The sequence below is a fragment of the Canis aureus genome, chromosome 2, assembly GCF_053574225.1.
Source record: "Canis aureus isolate CA01 chromosome 2, VMU_Caureus_v.1.0, whole genome shotgun sequence".
NCBI lineage: Eukaryota > Metazoa > Chordata > Mammalia > Carnivora > Canidae > Canis > Canis aureus.
The window spans coordinates 87,595,249-87,615,269 of NC_135612.1; the positions used below are offsets into that span (position 1 = coordinate 87,595,249).

The 20,021-nt window shown below is 37.4% G+C and overlaps 2 long non-coding RNA genes across 3 annotated transcripts in view; one reads left to right on the forward strand and one right to left on the reverse strand.

Annotated features, from left to right (window-relative positions):
* LOC144303163 (uncharacterized) overlaps positions 1 to 20,021 on the reverse strand; it is a 250,781-nt gene that overhangs the window by 67,687 nt on the left and 163,073 nt on the right. The window lies entirely within an intron of this gene.
* The window catches only part of LOC144291275 (uncharacterized), a 57,788-nt gene that overhangs the window by 12,079 nt on the left and 25,688 nt on the right, over positions 1 to 20,021 (forward strand). Inside the window, exons 3-5 of the long non-coding RNA XR_013358590.1 lie at positions 9,885 to 9,935; positions 10,849 to 11,110; positions 13,622 to 13,819. This is a non-coding gene — a long non-coding RNA (uncharacterized LOC144291275). The remainder of the gene's footprint in view (positions 1 to 9,884; positions 9,936 to 10,848; positions 11,111 to 13,621; positions 13,820 to 20,021) is intronic.

A 20,021-nucleotide genomic window follows, 5' to 3' on the forward strand; every position in this document is an offset into this window, starting at 1 on the left:
CCTGGGATGGAGCCCCACACCTGGATCCTTGCTCAACAGAGAGCCTGCTTCTCCCTCTCCCTCTGCTTGCTGCTCCCCCTGCTTATGTTCACTCTTGCTCTCTCTCTGTCAAATAAATAAATAAAATCTTTTAAAAAGTTCTTATAATAGATTCCCTATATATTTAATTTCTCTTGAGAAAATTCCCTTGGATTTAAGCTTCATGGATGACCTATTGCTTTAGTTAAACCTTCAAGTCCTTGCTCAAACTGAAAAACAGATACTAAGGAAAAATGAAGTGAGAATGAGGGAGAAGGTAGTGCGTGTTGGGATGTGCAGGCAATTTTGGTAATCGAGAAAAAACATTAAGCAATATACAGGTCCAAGAGCCAAAAAAAGATGAAGATCCCCACAGATGAAAGGTAGCAAAAAGTAAGTTTGTTCTCTTGGACAGTTTTCCTGCAGTTGCCAAGCTGTCCTTCTGTTGAGGGCTGCCATATTTTTTTTATATTTCAGTCATCTATTACTCCTTGACGTTCATTAAGTAAGTTTTAAGATGAGCCCAGAGGTTTCAGTACTATACTAAATGATACCTTATTTTTGCTGCTTAAAATATGTGCTAAATAGATCAGATTACTTTTGACTTTATGGCATGCCAATCTCTTTAGGAGTAAAAGACCCCTTATGTGTCTCGTACAAACCAGATTTTCTTACAACTGCAATGCATCTTAATACTTGATATCTTATGCACACCCCATTTAGGATAGAGCTCCTAAATAAAAGCCCTCAGCATTTGCTCTTTTGCTCATCTTATTGGCATTACTGTAAAACATGGTTCATTCTCATTCCACAGAAGCAGCAGAATTTTTAACCTCATCTTTCTATATTGATTTGATGGGTATAAAACGCAGGTAAATCTTGATATCCATGTTGTTGTTTCATCGCGATGGAAAGCTATTTATACTGCAGAAAGCAGATATTCATTTGCCTTTTAAAGTGGTTCAGTCCCTTGCAAAACACTGTTGTTGCTGTTGGTGGTGGTGGTGGTTTCCAATTCCCAGATATTCTGTAAGGTACACCTCCTCAAAATGGAATTGGCTTTCCCCTTCAAACTTGCAAACAAGATTTGCTAACATCCATGAAGCTAACTAACATCTCTTGTTGAGCTATTCACATTCATGGTAAAATGTTCCAGAACAAGTAAATCTGTGATATTCACAAATGAAGATGGGTAGTCCCACACTTTAAAATGAGATATTTTCCAAATGTCTCGGTAGTGTGAATTTTTGGAAGTTGGGGACATTTTCCTATTGATCTATTGTTCTACTTTGGCAGTCTCTGTTAGTTTATTCTAAAATATGTGGGATGTTAGTGATGAGCAAATGGAAGTTGAGGCCAACCAATTCCATAACAACCAGAATAAGTTTTACCTTGTTTGCTTAATTGTTTATACTTTACATTAAAATGTCACAGCCAAAAAAGAAGTTGAAAATGGCATTTAGCATTATGAAATTCCAGTTATTCTCAAATGTTCCAGCTACAAAACATCTAAATATGCTCATATAATTCTGCTTTAAAATTCCTTCTCAGTACATAGCTAACATCATGAGAAAATAGGAGAAATCCTCAGAAGTTAAGACCCCAAACAGAAGAAAATCTAGAATGGGGAATAGATGCTAAGTGGCTTTCTTTGTGCCTTATGCAAGCATAGTAATCTAGAGCTTCAGCCTTTAATCATCACACAGGTGAAATAAAAAACATACTTGGATCTGCTCAACATAGGAACTGGAATAGAAACCCTTGCAGGAAGCTATGACACCCCAAAGCCTCTGTGCTCAAGGAAGGAGTACTAAAAAAAAAAAAAAAAAGAAAGTCTATAAAAGGAAATGACAGATAATATTGTCTGTTTACCATTGTTATGATGGCAAAGGGGAAAAAAATCAGTGCATATGTGCATGTATAAAACAAGTCTAAATTCATAACCAAGCTTATTCATTTATTTTTTAAATATTTTATTTATTTATTTGTTTACTTATTTATTTATAAGAGACAGAGGCAGAGACACAGGCAGAGGGAGAAGCAGGCTCCCTGCAGGGAATCCAATCACGGGGTTGGGAACTCAATCCCGGGACCCCGGAATCATGCCCTGAGTTGAAGGCAGATGCTCAACCACTAAGCCACCCAGCCATCCCTCATTACCACACTTGATCTTAGCCAAAAGGCCAAGAAGCAATCCTCATTACCAAGTTTAAATTCTTACTTTCTAATTTGCCAAAAATGCCCAAATTAAGAAAATAGTTTATAATGGTACTGATTTGATAATTCTCCCAGAAACCTAGCAAAACCAAATGCAAATAACTTCTTTAGGAACCTTCTATAAACCCAGACAGCATAAAATACCCCAAAGATCCAGGAAATAGGGTAGAATTTTTTAAATAAAGAAACAGACACATAAGAATAACAAATTATACTATAAGACATGATGAGGCACTTTTTTTAGAGTTTGACAAAATCATTTATTGAAAGTCAATTGATTGTGTGAATTTACAGTAAAGAATATTGTTAATTTCATAATTATTTATAGATGTGCTTTGCAGCCTTTATATCATTAAAGTTATTTATAAACTTAAAAAAATTATTTAAATTCCATTTGCCAACATATGGTATAATACTCAGTGCTTATCCCATCAAGTGCCCTTCTTAGATGAGGCACATTTTGACAAGAACCAAGTAACTGTTCCATAAATAAATTTATGCTTCAAATTTAAATTTCAATGGATGTGCTAAATAATAGTCTTGATTTAGCTAAAGAGAAAATTAGTGAGCCAGAAGATGGATCTAATAAAATTACCCAGAATGAAGCACTAAGGTATGAAGAGATATTAAATGATACAGAGAACAGAATGATAACACCTACCAAAAATCTACTCAGATTTTCACAAGAAAATAATACAGAGGATTTGTATATTTGAAGTCATTATGGCTCAGAACTTCCTTAAAATGACAACTTCAAAAAACAAATTAGGAAAGATAGTGAAGCCAAATCAGGATGAATTTTAAAAAAAGAAAAGAAAAGAAAATCCATATCCACTCATCCTCTAGTGAGTCTTTAGAATATAGGATGTTAAACATAGCCAGAAAAAAGTACCTCAAAGTACCTCAAAGAAATGAAAATTACATCAACTTCCAAGAGCAGAATTGGTATTTAGATGATAGTACAATAAGATTGCAATCATAACTTTAAAGTGCTGAGAGAAAATAACTATCAACTTAAAATTGTAAACTAAGCTTAAAAAGTAACATTTTCAAACAAAAAAAATGAGAGAATTTACTATCAACAAACCATCACTACAGGAATCTCTAAAAGCCTATTTCAAGAAGGAAAATAATTACAAATAAATAGCTAAAATGCAAGGAGAAATGATAAGCCAAGAAAATGATAAGGATATGTCATTTGCAAATATCTTCTCCCATTCTGTAGGTTGTCTTTGAGTTTTGTTGACTGTATCCTTTGCTGTGCAAAAGCTTCTTATCTTGATGAAGTCCCAATAGTTCATTTTTGCTTATGTTTCTTTTGCCTTCGTGGATGTATCTTGCAAGAAGTTACTATGGCCGAGTTCAAAAAGGGTGTTGCCTGTGTTCTTCTCTAGGATTTTGATGGAATCTTGTCTCACATTTAGATCTTTCATCCATTTTGAGTTTATCTTTGTGTCTGGTGAAAGAGAGTGGTCTAGTTTCATTCTTCTGCATGTGGATGTCCAATTTTCCCAGCACCATTTATTGAAGAGACTGTCTTTCTTCCAATGGATAGTCTTTCCTCCTTTATCGAATATTAGTTGCCCATAAAGTTCAGGGTCCACTTCTGGATTCTCTATTCTGTTCCACTGATCTATGTGTCTGTTTTTGTGCCAGTACCACACTGTCTTGATGACCACAGCTTTGTAGTACAACCTGAAATCTGGCATTGTGATGCCCCCAGATATGGTTTTCTTTTTTAAAATTCCCCTGGCTATTCGGGGTCTTTTCTGATTCCACACAAATCTTAAAATAATTTGTTCTAACTCTCTGAAGAAAGTCCATGGTATTTTGATAGGGATTGCATTAAACGTGTATATTGCCCTGGGTAACATTGACATTTTCACAATATTAATTCTGCCAATCCATGAGCATGGAATATTTTTCCATCTCTTTGTGTCTTCCTCAATTTCTTTCAGAAGTGTTCTATAGTTTTGAGGGTATAGATCCTTTACATCTTTGGTTAGGTTTATTCCTAGGTATCTTATGCTTTTGGGTGCAATTGTAAATGGGATTGACTCCTTAATTTCTCTTTCTTCAGTCTCATTGTTAGTGTATAGAAATGCCACTGACTTCTGGGCATTGATTTTGTATCCTGCCACGCTACCGAATTGCTGTATGAGTTCTAGCAATCTTGGGGTGGAGACTTTTGGGTTTTCTATGTAGAGTATCATGTCATCGGTGAAGAGGGAGAGTTTGACTTCTTCTTTGCCAATTTGAATGCCTTTAATGTCTTTTTGTTGTCTGATTGCTGAGGCTAGGACTTCCAGTACTATGTTGAACAGCAGTGGTGAGAGTGGACATCCCTGTCTTGTTCCTGATCTTAGGGGAAAGGCTCCTAGTGCTTCCCCATTGAGAATGATATTTGTTGTGGGCTTTTCATAGATGGCTTTTAAGATGTCGAGGAATGTTCCCTCTATCCCTACACTCTGAAGAGTTTTGATCAGGAATGGATGCTGTATTTTGTCAAATGCTTTCTCTGCATCCAATGAGAGGATCATATGGTTCTTGGTTTTTCTCTTGCTGATATGATGAATCACATTGATTGTTTTACGGGTGTTGAACCAGCCTTGTGTCCCAGGGATAAATCCTACTTGGTCATGGTGAATAATTTTCTTAATGTATTGTTGGATCCTATTGGCCAGTATCTTGTTGAGAATTTTTGCATCCATGTTCATCAGGGATATTGGTCTGTAATTCTCCTTTTTGGTGGGGTCTTTGTCTGGCTTTGGAATTAAGGTGATGCTGGCCTCATAGAATGAATTTGGAAGTACTCCATCTCTTTCTATCTTTCCAAACAGCTTTAGGAGAATAGGTATGGTTTCTTCTTTAAACGTTTGATAAAATTCCCCTGGGAAGCCATCTGGCCCTGGACTCTTGTGTCTTGGGAGGTTTTTGATGACTGCTTCAATTTCCTCCCTGGTTATTGGCCTGTTCAGGTTTTCTATTTCTTCCTGTTCCAGTTTTGGTAGTTTGTGGCTTTCCAGGAATGCATCCATTTCTTCTAGATTGCCTAATTTATTGGCGTATAGCTGTTCATAATATGTTTTTAAAATCGTTTGTATTTCCTTGGTGTTGGTAGTGATCTCTCCTTTCTCATTCATGATTTTATTAATTTGAGTCTTCTCTCTCTTCTTTTTAATAAGGCTGGCTAATGGTTTATCTATCTTATTAATTCTTTCAAAGAACCAACTCCTGGTTCTGTTGATCTGTTCCACAGTTCTTCTGGTCTCGATTTCGTTGAGTTCTGCTCGAATCTTTATTAACTCCCTTCTTCTCTTGGGTGTCGGATCTATTTGCTGTTTTTTCTCTAGCTCCTTTATGTGTAAGGTTAACTTTTGTATTTGAGTTCTTTCCAGTTTTTGAATGGATGCTTGTACTGTGATGTATTTCCCCCTTAGGACTGCTTTTGCTGCATCCCAAAGATTTTGAATGGTTGTATCTTCATTCTCATTAGTTTCCATGAATCATAGACATGGCCAACATGCATATGAGAAAATGCTCTGCATCACTTGCCATCAGGGGAATACAAATCAAAACTACAATGAGATACCACCTCACACCAGTGAGAATGGGGAAAATTAACAAGGCAGGAAACAACAAATGTTGGAGAGGATGCGGAGAAAAGGGAACCCTCTTACACTGTTGGTGGGAATGTAAACTGGTGCAGCCACTCTGGAAAACTGTGTGGAGGTTCCTCAAACAGTTAAAAATATACCTGCCCTACGACCCAGCAATTGCACTGTTGGGGATTTACCCCAAAGATACAAATGCAATGAAACGCCGGGACACCTGCACCCCGATGTTTCTAGCAGCAATGGCCACGATAGCCAAACTGTGGAAGGAGCCTCGGTGTCCAACGAAAGATGAATGGATAAAGAAGATGTGGTCTATGTATACAATGGAATATTACTCAGCTATTAGAAATGACAAATACCCACCATTTGCTTCAACGTGGATGGAACTGGAGGGTATTATGCTGAGTGAAGTAAGTCAGTCGGAGAAGGACAAACATTATATGGTCTCATTCATTTGGGGAATATAAATAATAGTGAAAGGGAATATAAGGGAAGGGAGAAGAAATGTGTGGGAAATATCAGAAAGGGAGACAGAACGTAAAGACTGCTAACTCTGGGAAACGAACTAGGGGTGGTAGAAGGGGAGGAGGGTGGGGGGTGGGAGTGAATGGGTGATGGGCACTGGGTGTTATTCTGTATGTTAGTAAATTGAACACCAATAAAAAATAAATTTAAAAAATAAATAAATAAATAAATAAATAATAAAATAAAATAAAGAAAATGATAAGGAAAATAATAAATCTAAATACCCTTTAATGTCATGAACAACAATAATAATCAATAATATTTGGAGACAGAAGACAGAACTAAGTTTCTTGATGTATATCTTAACTATGGGGTAATTTGCTCAAAAGTTCTCTAAGGTCCTCATATTATTCAGGATTAAATATCTCCTAAGGCATTTAGAATAATCACTAACATAGGTAACATGTTAAAATAGGTAACATAACTTCCAAATACATACTGACAAATAAGATTTTTTTAATGCATCCTAAAAAGGCAAGAAAGCATAAAATATCTAAAAGTGGTTGAAAACAAATACTCAAATATAAGATACTAGGAAAAGCTGAATAATCACTCAAAATGTATCCCAATCTTGATAGTTAAAAGCATAAAAGTTTTCACGATACATACATGAAACAATTCAATGATATGCAGCTGATAAAAGACATACCTAAATCAAAGTAAAACAAGAAGTTTCAGTGGAAAATTATCTAAAGAGTTCAGGTATTTACTAACCAAATTATAGAAAGTGTAGCCATATTGATATAAAGGAATATAGACATGAAGCCCGAAGGCATTGCTAGAAATAAAAGGTATCTCTCTCTTGATAAGAATAAAAGTTTCAACTTAGAAAAACTATATGATAGTTCTAGACTGACAGAAATCTTATAGCAGTGTCATAATGTAAAAATAAAAATTTGCAATATTAAGAGGGCAAACTAAGAAAGCACCATCCTAGTAAAAGTGTTTAACACACATCATTCAGTAATTGTTAAATCAAGTGTAAAAATCAGCAAAGTTCAATGAGTATAAGATGAATACATTCCAAATATCCACTGTACGCTGCCGTGATTATAGTTAACAATATGGTGCTGAGCCCTTAAAAACTTAAAAGGGTAGATCTCATGTCAAGTGGTCTCAACACACACATGCAAACACATTGAAAGAAGAAAGAAAGGATGAAAGAAATATAGAAGAAAAAGAAAGAGAAAGAAAGAAAGAAAGAAAGAAAGAAAGAAAGAAAGAAAGAAAGAAAGAGAAAAACACAATAAGAAAACAACCCCATTAAAAAATGGGCCAAAAACCTTAAAGATACTTCACCAAAGAAGGTATACAGATGGCAAATAAGCAAATGAAAATGCTCCCCATCATATATCACCAAGAAAATGCAAATTAAAACAACAATCAGATATTATTACACACATTGGTTCAAGTCGCTGAAATTTCAGGCTAAAGATGATGGTTTGTTTAAAATGAAGTTCTTGAGATGTGATCTCTTTGCTGGTTCTTGCTTTCTCCACACCACAGGCTTCGCTGTCAGTCTCTGTGGTAGTAGGAAAGCTGCCGTAGCTCCAATTTTATAGGCTCTCAGGTTCAAGTCCAGCAGAGAGACAATTACCACTTTTATGATCACACTAACAAAATCTCTGGGATTGTTTCTGACTGGGTTTGACTCTTTTGGGTTGAGTTGTGTGCCTGTCCATCCTTGAACCACTTTCTGTGACAAAAGCGGGTAATGTTCTCGCTCGCTAGGTTTGTGCCAAAGATTCCACATCTGGAGTCAGTGATGGTTACGTGCTCATTTCTTAAAGGGCACATACTGAGTTTTGGAGTGTTGTTTGCCCAAATCCCATTTACAGTGCTAAAACCAGGGAATTGGTAAATGGGATAGAGTAGGGAAAGGTGCTCAATATACCTCTAAAGCCTATTTAAATTCAAATGAACTATAGTTCAAACAGAACCTAATTACAATGCATTAATTAATTTATGGAAAGAGCATGCATTATAGTGGTTAAGGATTTGAGTTTTTTAATCGGACAGAACTGGGTCAAGTTGCAGATTTTCCCCATGCTACCTGTGTAACCTCATGATTTTCTACAATATGGAAATTATATTTCTACCTCACTAGAGTGTTGTGAGGATCAAGTAATATATGCAAATTGAGTTCCTACAACATAGCAAATATGCAATAAATGTAAACTATCTTCATCATTTTTATAATCATCATAAACTTCATTTCCATCATCATCAACATCATCCTCATCACTATTGTCATTAACTGAATATTCACCAGGAATATGTTTCTTTGGGAAGTAATTCTCAGTTTCTTTTTAAGACCATCAGGAAAAAAAAAAAATTGCTACATATTCTACCTTTTTTCCTCTATGTTTTACATTTCTCTAGTATGGTACATATCACAGTATTTGTAATCGTGTTTACAAGCCTATTGTCTCAGAGATATTCTTGCAGATAATATGTAATTCATCATTGTATCCCCTAGTATAGTTTTTTTGTACACAATGGGAAGAGATGGGTATTATGGCATAAAAAGAAATCCATATTAATTAGGAGTTTACTATGTGAAAAACATTATGTGACATATATTGTATACATCATGCTATGGCGTCCTCATAAAAGCACCATTATACAGGCAGTGTTTTCTCATTAAATATAAAGATATCTAGTCATCTAATTTGGCTAAAATAAAATATCCTGTAAGTTCCAGAGCCAAGATTAGAATTCTGGTCTGTTTGAATCTCAAAACTATTCATTTTCCCTCCATGCTAGCATTTCAAAAACTGCAGAATATGGTCTTCGGGATTCTTAAGATAAATTTTTCCAGGACCACACGATCTCTGTGAATTTTTTTTTTTTTGTCTGAGTTTGAAGACAACATTAAAAATAAATATGAACATATTCTTGATCGCCTTATAACTCGGTCCTATTATAATGTTTCAAGGGCTCACATTTGAGTTTGTTTTCAACAACATAGGTATCAAGGGAACAACTAACATGACAGCCTTTAACTTTTACTGCAGTGTTTCACAAACTGGCATCTGCAGACCCCTGAGGATCATTACACTCTACTTGATAAATGTTGGTTGAATAAGCAAATGATTAAGTTCTCCTTAGACAACCCATCTCCCTGTGGCAGAATTTGGGTCTTTCCCTTCCCCCAAACCCTCCCTACTCATCAGTCAGTGACAACAGGGAGTCCTCAACTTCAAGTTCTATGTTCCATGGCCTTGAGAAGGCAGGGGCTGGAGCAGAGATGGAGAAGAATCCAGGAGACTGAGCCCCAGATCGGGATAAAGACATCATTCACCAACCCATGAAAGTAAGACCCTGTGGGAATTTGACTTTGGACAACTTCAGTCAATGTAACCTTTAGGAACGCATATCAATCTGCTGGCCCCAGTCCCACTACCCTATGAATAAAAGAATCCTTTAAAAGCCACAGAAATTAAGTGGCCCCACTCTTACATTATGTTTTTTTCTTCCTAATTACATTTTTTTTTCCTGCTGAAGACAAAGGAGTTTTGAGGCCTTCCAAGAAAAGACCCTACTATCTACATAAAGGTATGTGCAGCATATGCATTTATTCCTATAACTCTTCTCATTTCTCTTTAGAGTTTCCTCATTTTTATGCCCTCCTTCCTCCACAGACCGGGGACAGCTAACTCTGATTAGTGAGAACCTAACGTTCGCAAGACCATGCTTTCACTGGTGGGTGTGGGCACTGTGCAGATCACTGCTCATGCCTGGCACAGGCTCTTGCTCTCTTGGAACTACTCACACTTACGGGGAGTGAGCTTTCCTTCTCTGTTCTCTGTTCCCCTGAGATAAGTGCCCTGGAGGAGACCTGCCATCTCTCCTGTCTTTCTCTCTCACTCTCCAGTAACCATGTGTGAGGCCTGAAGTTCTTTCCGCAGGCTGGCCGTGTATCGTTGGAGTCTGTTTTGCTGACCCAGCTCTCCCTGCAGGCCTTATTTTGAAATGAAAATAAAAAGTTTTCATTAGGCTTTAGTTCTAAGCTACTTTCTCTAACATATTTTATCAGGAGGCCTGCAGTAGGAGGACAATTGGGCACCTGATTAGCCATTAGCAAAGCTAATATCTTGTCACATTTAGCTAGTGATCCTTGTGTGTATCCTCTATTTTTGTGACATGGAGGGAAGGAGGAATGATGAGTCTTCAGCCCAAAGCCAGATTTTAATCTCAAAAACCAGATTTTAAGGGATTCTTCCTAAGTCACTCTGTATCCTTTCTTACTTAAATGCCGTAGAGAGGCAAAGATACAAGTGAATGAATGATATCTTCTGGTACACGAAAGTGGCCTGGAATCTTTGAGCAAGAACAAGATGAGGCTCATTATGACAAAAGATTGCCTAAAAATATAAACTGTACTTAGATTTTGGGTATGATATTGGAGCAGGAGGAAAAATAATAATTTCTCTCACCATCCATTTTACTTCCTGTAATTAATTCCCAGGAGCTATTTATCCATGAGGGACATATAAAAAATCAGCAAACATCAGAGGCAAATGTCATTTTCACCAAGAGAATAAAAACAGCCACAGCTACAAATCAACATCCTTAAATCTCACCTACCAGCAAATTGAACCCACCACATCTCACCTACCTGGATACTAGCATTATCAGTGCTTTTGGAAAATCTAGTAATTTCAATAATATTTCCACTACACACTTGGAAGATCACTATGTGGAAACAAATCCAGATATAAAGATATTCTGTAAGTCGACCAGATATATATAATTTTGTTTTAAGAACTGGTAAATGAGAACTGCCAAAATTAATGTGGCCGCTGAAGTAGTCCTGCAGAGAATGGAATTGGGAGTCTGATGAAAATGCTCTGACATCTAAATCTTATAAAGTCACAACAGTCTACTGCAGTAAATGCAAAAGATATATTTTGGGTAAACATTACTACACACGGTAATCAAGCTAAGGATATTTAGTGACTGTAGCTTGTCCAATATCCCTAATCCAGAACAGGAAGGAAGGAAGGAAGGAAAGAAGGAAAGGGGCGGCGGGGGGGGGGAGAAGAGAAAAGGCTTGTTATGTTTTATTCAAGCTGTAATTGATCCTTTCTGCATATCCCTAAAGGACATAAAATTGAAATCTATCTATCATCTATCTATCTATCTCTCTATCTATCATCTATCGGATTATAGATAGATAGATATGGTATATCTGGGTATATATATATAAATATATATATATATTTATATATATATGATCAAGCAGCAGATTTTGGACACTGACAATTTGGAGTTCCAATTACAGCTTTGCCTGATACCAGTTGAATATGCTTAGAACTTGGCTTATCTTTACAAGGGCTTCATCTTATCTATTTTATAAGATGGTTCCTAAGATTAAATAAAATGGCAAAATACCTGTTGTGTGTAGTATAACAAAGTTTCATCTCCTTCCTTTTTAACACTACCTTCCTTAAATATTCTACCAGACTACGAATTCCATTAGAAGTAGACTTTCTAACTAAATTTTGTGGCTTGTACAAAGAAGTTATTCAAGAAATATTTATTGAGTGTATTAACATCTAACTTAAGCCTAAACTGATCCTACGGTTCTAAGACATCTTAGGCACGGACATGTTTTTTTCATGCAGCAGCAAAATTAACGAATTGTAGAAATCTAGTTGTAGGGGAACTGAGAGTTTCCTAAGAGAAAAGAGAGCTAAGACTTCTACATAGAGGTGTGTATAGGGTCATGAGATAAACTTTCTATAACATCTTTATTTTACTTGAAAATTTGGGGGGATGATGATCACTGTATACTCTTCCAGAGAAAAACTCCCCTGTTCCTCTATTCAAGGGATGTTTGGGTACAAACATTTAAATAGTAATGATCTAAGTCAGGTATCATATACCAGATACTTAGGAACCAAATTGAGATGCATTATATCTGGCTAGTACTTAATTTTTGAATTAGTTGCCAAGATTCAAAAATCAAGAGAGTTCACGTAAAAGTCTAGATTTGGACTTTACAAGAAAAATTAGACCTGATTATATTTGGCCTACATCCTAGCGTGACAATTGGCTCAAGGTGAAGGATATTCCCTTTAAATAGAGAATGTGATTTCTTTCTTTGCCTGGAGCACCTCCCCGCAGCCTGATTCAATAGTTTATCCACCCTCTTAGCCTTTGTGGGCCCTTGCAACTCTTAGCCCACAGAAAGAAAGTCAAACAGACAAGCTTTCCTCAGTTAGAAGGCTACAGTTTTCTAAAGGAGACTGATGAATGATGCATGCCTTTTTACTTGCATGTGTCTCTGGGTTCATCTTATCTGGCTCCTATCAGAGACTCAGGGAGAGTCAGGGACTGAAACTAAATCTAAAGGGGTTGGTATCAATCCAGAATGTGCCTGGGGCACAAAGAACTCTCAATGAATACCCATGTATCAATGTGTACCTTTAATTAAAGGGGAAGAATTTATCTCCCCACTACTGCCTGGACCACAGCTCCTGCTTAATGAGGTTTTCCAGAAAACTCCCTAAGTTGTCCCACAGATTTGTAAAGGTGTCTGAGCAGTGCCCTTTAGGAGAGGATATAAAATGAAGAAATGGTGGCCAGAAAATATGCAGGTGCCTAAGAGAAGATGCCAGGCCTAGCTTTGGGAAAGACACCGTACAAACCAGGAGATGGGACCTGCTTAAAAGTGCACAGACCATCCCCCACCTCCAGTGAATAAATCTCTGAAATGCATGGGTGTTAGGACTGGCTGCAGGAGCTAGAGCCTCCGTTGAAGCCAATGGGAATGACAGCTAAGGAAATGCAGGATACAAAGAAATGAATGGTAATTTTCAGGCAAGCTACTAGAGTTTAATATTATTTTTGGACCTCTCTGCACCATTACTTTTAAATAAAATGGAGAGGAATGAGTGTTAATACAAGTGTAGAATTACACTACAAGTTCTATTTGTATGTAGCCCTGCCATTCAGGCAAAAAAGAGGTAATAATGACTCAGAGATCAGATTGGCTCACTGGAGCACAGCAGTAGCAAAGAAAAGCCCCAAATGATTTACACAGAAGAAAGAAAAGGAAGGCAAGATTGGCTTTTTTTTTTTTTACATTCAGCCACATTTCCTTCACTTAGTCTTACTAGCAGCTATTAAAAAATTCTTTTCACCAAAATATTTAATTCATGAATTAATTCATGAGGGATAAATGAAGACATTTTTAATTTCTTGTGAAACTAAGAATGTGAATTATTACTTTTCAGTTTTTAGGATATTCATCAAAATTACTTTGAAGAAGGCTTCCATATTTCAAATGCTCTATGATCTCCACTGTACTTTCCAGTCCTCAGCAATCCCTAGGCCCAGCCATCACAAACACCCGGAGGACATCCCTCATCACCAGATACGTGTGCAGATATATGAGCATTTGTTGTACATGAATTGATTTCAACGACAAACACGTTAGTGATTCCTTGTTGAGTTTTTAAAGAATTTCGATTAGTTGTATAGAACCTACAATTCCCTTTTTATATTCTCATTTTATCAGGTTACCTATTTAGATAACTCATGTAATTACACTAAAAAGCACAACAATCCTTCTCCTCCCAAAAACCTAACAACTGGTTCTTCATAAACTAATACTTCAATCGGGTGAGAGCTGTTGTGAGCTTTCGGGGTAATGAGGGCAGTAGTCAGAATGTTTCAGAGGGGAACTGGAAATGCTGGTTAATCTGGCAAGTTGATCGGGTTGAGACAGGTCTGAGAGAGCCTTTTCTGTATTACCTCCCCCTATATGTAGATATAACAAGTGGCTCTATGACGATCCAGCAGCAGTTAGAATTCCTTGTTCTCTAGTAATACCCAGTGGCTAGAAATAGCTGTGATATAGTAACATCTTAATCAGTATTTGTTGACTGTGAACCTGGGTGTGAAAGTCATGGAACTCTGAAAGCAAAGGGCCTTGGCTGTCTCTGAATTAATATATCCAGCCTCCTGACACCCGAAGTCTTAAGGCAGCTCTGGATACAAATCTATCTGGTATCAGAAGCCAGCATGCTTGACTTGAGAAGAGGTTAGGAGCCTCTCTACTGCCCTCTGTCCATCCATCACTCTCTCATCCCACCCATACTTTCTCTTGAGGTGTTGTGTAAGCCTTTGGCCACATGGCCAAGGTGCCATTCATCACCTCCCGGGCACATCCCTCTTCCAGCCAGAAATCAGCATAACGAGCACTCACTATTGATGACTTGCATGGAAACTGAACATGATTCTCGGCACATCTGATTTCACATTATAGACTTCCGGGGACCCACGTTGACTAAGCCTTTTGCTATCCTAACCAAGATCTCTGGATTTGGCAGGTTGAAAGGAATTGGAGGAGAACTTTAAATCAGTGGAAATGTTCAAAGTAAAATGAGTACATCAGTACGTTTGCAGAAAGAAAAATAAAAGGGTTGTCTTCTGTTATAAATAAGGCTGACAGATGTGACAGCCCATTTCCAGCACAGAACAGATAGAAGAAGTTCATCATGGCGACTTTGGAGAATCATTTGTCTACAGCATGTTTTCATTATTTAATTCAAATTACAGTTAATTTCTAGATGATCAGAGACGTCTGTTTTCACAAATTAGTAGAAAACCTATTTCTCTGTAAAACAAAACCCATAAAATGATTATTAGGTTGTAATATTAATTTTGAATTCTCCAGGCATCTATATTCTTCCATAATTCTACTACTGAAAACAGCAACCACCCCTTCCTATGTCTTTACATTGTGAAGGCACTCTCCTGAGTCCTCTTTATACCTTTCTTTAATTTTCTTTTAAGATTTTATTTATTTAAAAAACATAAAAAAATAAATAAAAATTAAAAAATAAAAATTAAAAAATTAAAAAAAGATTTTATTTATTTATTTAACACACACAAAGAGAGAGAGAGAGAGCACAAGCAAGGGGTGTGGCAGGCAGAGGGAGAGGGAGAAGCAGGCTCCCCACTGAGCAGGAAACCAGATGCAGAGCTGGGTCCCCAGGCCCCTGGGATCATGACCTGAGCCAAGACAGACACTTAACCAACTGAGTCACCCAGGTGCCCCTACACCTTCTTTTCGAGTCTCTTTACATCTGCTACTAACATAGGCATTATTCTCAGTGTAATGATGAGGAAATCAAGGCTCAGAGAGGTTAGGTAATTTGCCCAAATGACACAGCTAATGAGTGGGCAGGACTAACACGAAATCCCTCTTTGACATGACACCAAAACATATGTTTTTCCTTTGTGCTCTGCTGTTTCAGCACAGACACTCTCCAAGAATTCAATGCAGGCATTTGTGTAATATTCTGAAACATGCTGGGTATAGATGAAAGAGGAGCAAGTGCCACAAAAATGTGGGGACAGTATAAGATGATTTGACTTTTAAGGCAGCTGTGCTATGGTACAGAAAGCTTTTCAATTCATACTTGTTAGTATTTCCATGTAATAGCTTTTATAACACTACTCTGTTGAGAAGGCAGATAAAAAGGGCCTCTTTTTGTGTATGTGGAGTAAAATAAAATGCCTTGGAGTTGAGTGGATATAACACAGAAGAGGCGTGATGCACTATTAAACACTGGACTTGGTGATTAAACAAAATGAATCCTTCCCCCGCCCCCCCCCCCCCGCCTTTATAAACTAGTGAGCAGACTGGTAACCTGATAAACTGGAAACCCCCACTCTCCATCTTCTTTCTTTTAAAGCAGGAAAAAAGGAAGAAAAACAAACAGTCTTTATAAATAAATTAAAATTCTAACTAAAAAGCTAATTATAAGTGTATTTGTTTTGTTGGAGGTAAGGCACATCTATTATCATAAAGATAATTAACTCAGTCTGACAGATCTAATAAAAGGACAAGTTTAGCACTGGCTTAGCCGGAAGCCGAAGGCAAGCAATTTTTATAATTACTAGTTATTGTAACTGGGCTCAGAGAAAATGGTCTGTGATATTTAAACAGTAATGTTAATTTCCATTTAGACCTGCCCTTTTTTTCCCATGAAAGAATAAGTAAAAGACTGGATTAAGTACAAGAACCCTCAATAACTAAAATATTTTTAAATATATAAAAGCATTGAGGATGAAAGCCTCTTCGTCTATAAACTCAAAAATTTCTCAGAACTGATAATGAACGTGCTTACAAGGTAAGTGTTTTAATGATTATCAAACAATTAAATAACTTATCCCAACTTTCTAATGCGTAAGAGGGGTCTATCCAATCTTCGACGCTGGGGGTAAAGCCATTGTGTCATGACCCTCTTTCGTTCTCCCATTTGTAGATACGCATGGCCGTGCCAACCATTGGCTAGCTCTTGAATTGATGACATTAAAAATAATAATTAAGTAAAGAGCACCGCAAATAGGGAACAGAGAACGCCAACTGTGTAACCCATGACTTGCAGTGTTAGAAAGATGAGCAAATAACAGGTCAGATAGCATGTGAAGGAGATGAATGATTTCCACTGTTATGTGGCAGCTGCCCTTAACTAAAGCTTGTCTCAACATTTCACACCAAACTCCTTCCCGGAGCAAAACAAATCAACCTTTTTAAGAGTAGAAGTTACTCTTTAACGGCTCCTATAATAAAGGCTGTAGAAATAAGTAATAACCAGTGTCAGAAAATAAGTTCATAACACTAAGAAAAGCACTTTAAGGTAAAAATACCTGTTAGTCAAGGACACATTTTATTATGTTCTACAAAATATGGTGATAGAATCAGCCCATTACATTTGGTAAATATGTTGTATAATTTCACCATATAATGCCCCGTCCGTGCTTCTGTTAATCAAGGTGAATATTTAACCCAACAGCCTAACTAATTGCATGACCAATACTTTTTTTTTTTTTTTTTTTTTTTTAATGCTGACAAATTACATGGCAAATGGTCTTTTCCCTTGCATTCTCAGGGTAAGAGTGGCTTCTGGTTTATTTCTTCACATTCTCCTTGGCTTTCCTCCTCCTCCTCCTCCTCCTCTTCCTCCTCCTCCTCTTTCTCCTCCTCCTCCTCCTCCTTCTTCTTTTTCTTCTTCTTTTTTCAGTTTTCTGAGATTTTATAATCAGGAAAGCCAATATGACATCATGTTCTGTTTTCACCTTTGCACTAAAGAATTATAGTCTCGAATGAGGAAAAAAAGCAAAACGGCAATCCCATAAGGGAAGACACCTCTCCTACATTGATTGGCATAGCAACATTCTTCTCTAGAATGTTCTTCACTAGAAATCTGCATTTCTAGTGATTTCTCCATCAGTTCCCACTTCTAACCTACTCTAGCCTCATGTAGTTACTATATCATATTCTTATTACATGGCTTCATCGTACACTCTCAACTAATACTCATTAATGGAACAGACATGGAAATAGATACTCTTTATTGAGGAAAAAAAGAGGAGAAGAAAAGACGGTAGATAGTTTCTCAAGGTCTTCCAGTCTGTGGTTTGAAACCAACATAGAATCAGGCACCCATAGTATAATATGGGATATGCAACTGGGCATAAGTACAGGCAGCTATGGGGACAAGCGCCACTTAAACAAAATTTACAAACAGAAAGTTGATCTAGGTGAAAAAATCCTAAAAGCTGGACAGAGCCAAGATACTTCCTGGAGGATGAGCCGACCAAAATGACCTAGTAGACATACTTGCAAAGTCCGTGAGCCAAAAGAGAATGAAATTATTCATAGAAACCTTGCCACTGTTTAGTTATTCTTCAATATTAGCCCTGTCCAACTCTGTTTGACTCATGTTAACATTAGACAGATAGTCTGAGCTATTTTACGTATTTGTATGCTTCTCTGCCATTTTTTTTCCTTTTGATTCTAAGTTTTTAAAAATCAAGGACCATTTCCATTATCTCAGTAACAGAACAAAACTTCACAAGCACCGAGAAGCTGTTGAATGCCTGGTACTGAGATATTAGGGTACTAGGAATTTAAAATCCTGAAACATTCCATACCACGGAGAGGATATTTCCTCAGGCGAACAATTCATATTCTCAGCAGCCTCCCACACTGCCCCAGTGTGGTAGGTTTGAAGCATCAGAAATGAAGTCTTTAACGCTTCTATAGTAGTAGGGTTGTAGGTCTTCAAACTCATGGGTTTTCAAGTAATTTCCCTTTATCCAGATGTCTGCAGTGGACAAACTGGAATTGATTCTACATTTTTTTTTCAAGGTCCCATTCCAGGTCATTGCGGAGAATATACCAGTGGCAACAGAGCTTGAAAGATGGGGGAAAAAACTGACGGAATTGGTCTCCAACCTTTCTCCACATATGGGTGGGCAGAGCACATGCTTCATTTCTTATGATTGCCAGGGGTCACTGTGTAAAGGCAGGGGTCATCTGCCTGAAATTGAAACCAAATTGACTATTATTTATACAGTCCCAGGTAGGAGTACATAGCTTTATACAGTAGGGGAAAGTTGTTCAGAGACAAGAGGTGGAAAATGAGCAGCAAGTGTCCACATCCTTGTCCTGCAAGGACAGAATAATAAAGAACAAATGAAATAAAATGACATGGAGTAGGGAGGAGGTCACAGTAAGCAGAACACTTCACTGGAGGGGTGCGGCTGGAATCCTTTGTTTTGCAAAATGTGAAGACAGTATTGTTGGTGTGAAGGATCCTCAGGTTGCTTCAGGACAGGGTGTGGCACTCGGAGGAGAGCTTGTCTCCTTCCTTACCTGAGAGTGGAAAGATCAGCAGGATGGAGATGGGAAGGCTCAGATAGAAGGAAGGGAAAAGAGATAGATTGCACACAGGTCCTGACTTTGAAAGACTATGCTTTTTTTTCCTTCATTTTTTCCCTCTCTTTCTCTTTTTTTGTCACATTTCCACTGAATGGAAATGATTGACTGAGATCTTAAACACAGAATCAGCAAAACAGCAATATGACTTAAAATGAGTATCTTCTCTCAGAATTTCCTCTTAGAAATTCATTTGTGAGTGTATTGGCCAGGAGGAGGAATCTGGAAGGGCATGAGCCTCACTGAAATTTTACTGAAGCCAGTTCATCCTCATTTTCACTGCAGTATAATTGGCGAGACTCTCAGGAAAGAGGTTTGATTGTTTTAAGTGTGATTCATTAGTGGATCAGTCACAGGAGGTGGGGCAACACTGCCTACTTTAAGTGTTATACAAAGGCTGTGCATTTTTATTATTATCCATAATTTCTCACACAACAGGCCTGTTATACAAAGCTGCTCAGAATTAGTGTGCAATTCCTCCTCAGCTTCTGATGCAGGTCAGCTTGTGGGTCTTAAAAGATTGACTGTGGCCCTTTAAAAACACTCTCTGTGTTGTGGGGTGTAATTAATCACAGCAACAGAAGCAAAATATATTGTTTCCTTGCTGAGAATAGCATGTTTTCTTTGCTTATGAATTGATCCCTTAAACATTCCTCATGGGAATATATTTTTCCCTTCTAATACAAACCAGCTTTAAACTACAGATGTGCTAATCTATCTGTAGGAAGTTCCGGGGTTCATTGATTTGTGGGACGCATAGGTATTCATCTACTTTAGATGGAAACCTGAAAGAAGGGACAATTAATTAAGTCATCCTGCAGTTATTTTTCAAAACTATAATACAAGCAGTGACGGGGAAAACCCCCCAAGGCTTTAGAGTTTGAATTTGGTTTGAATAA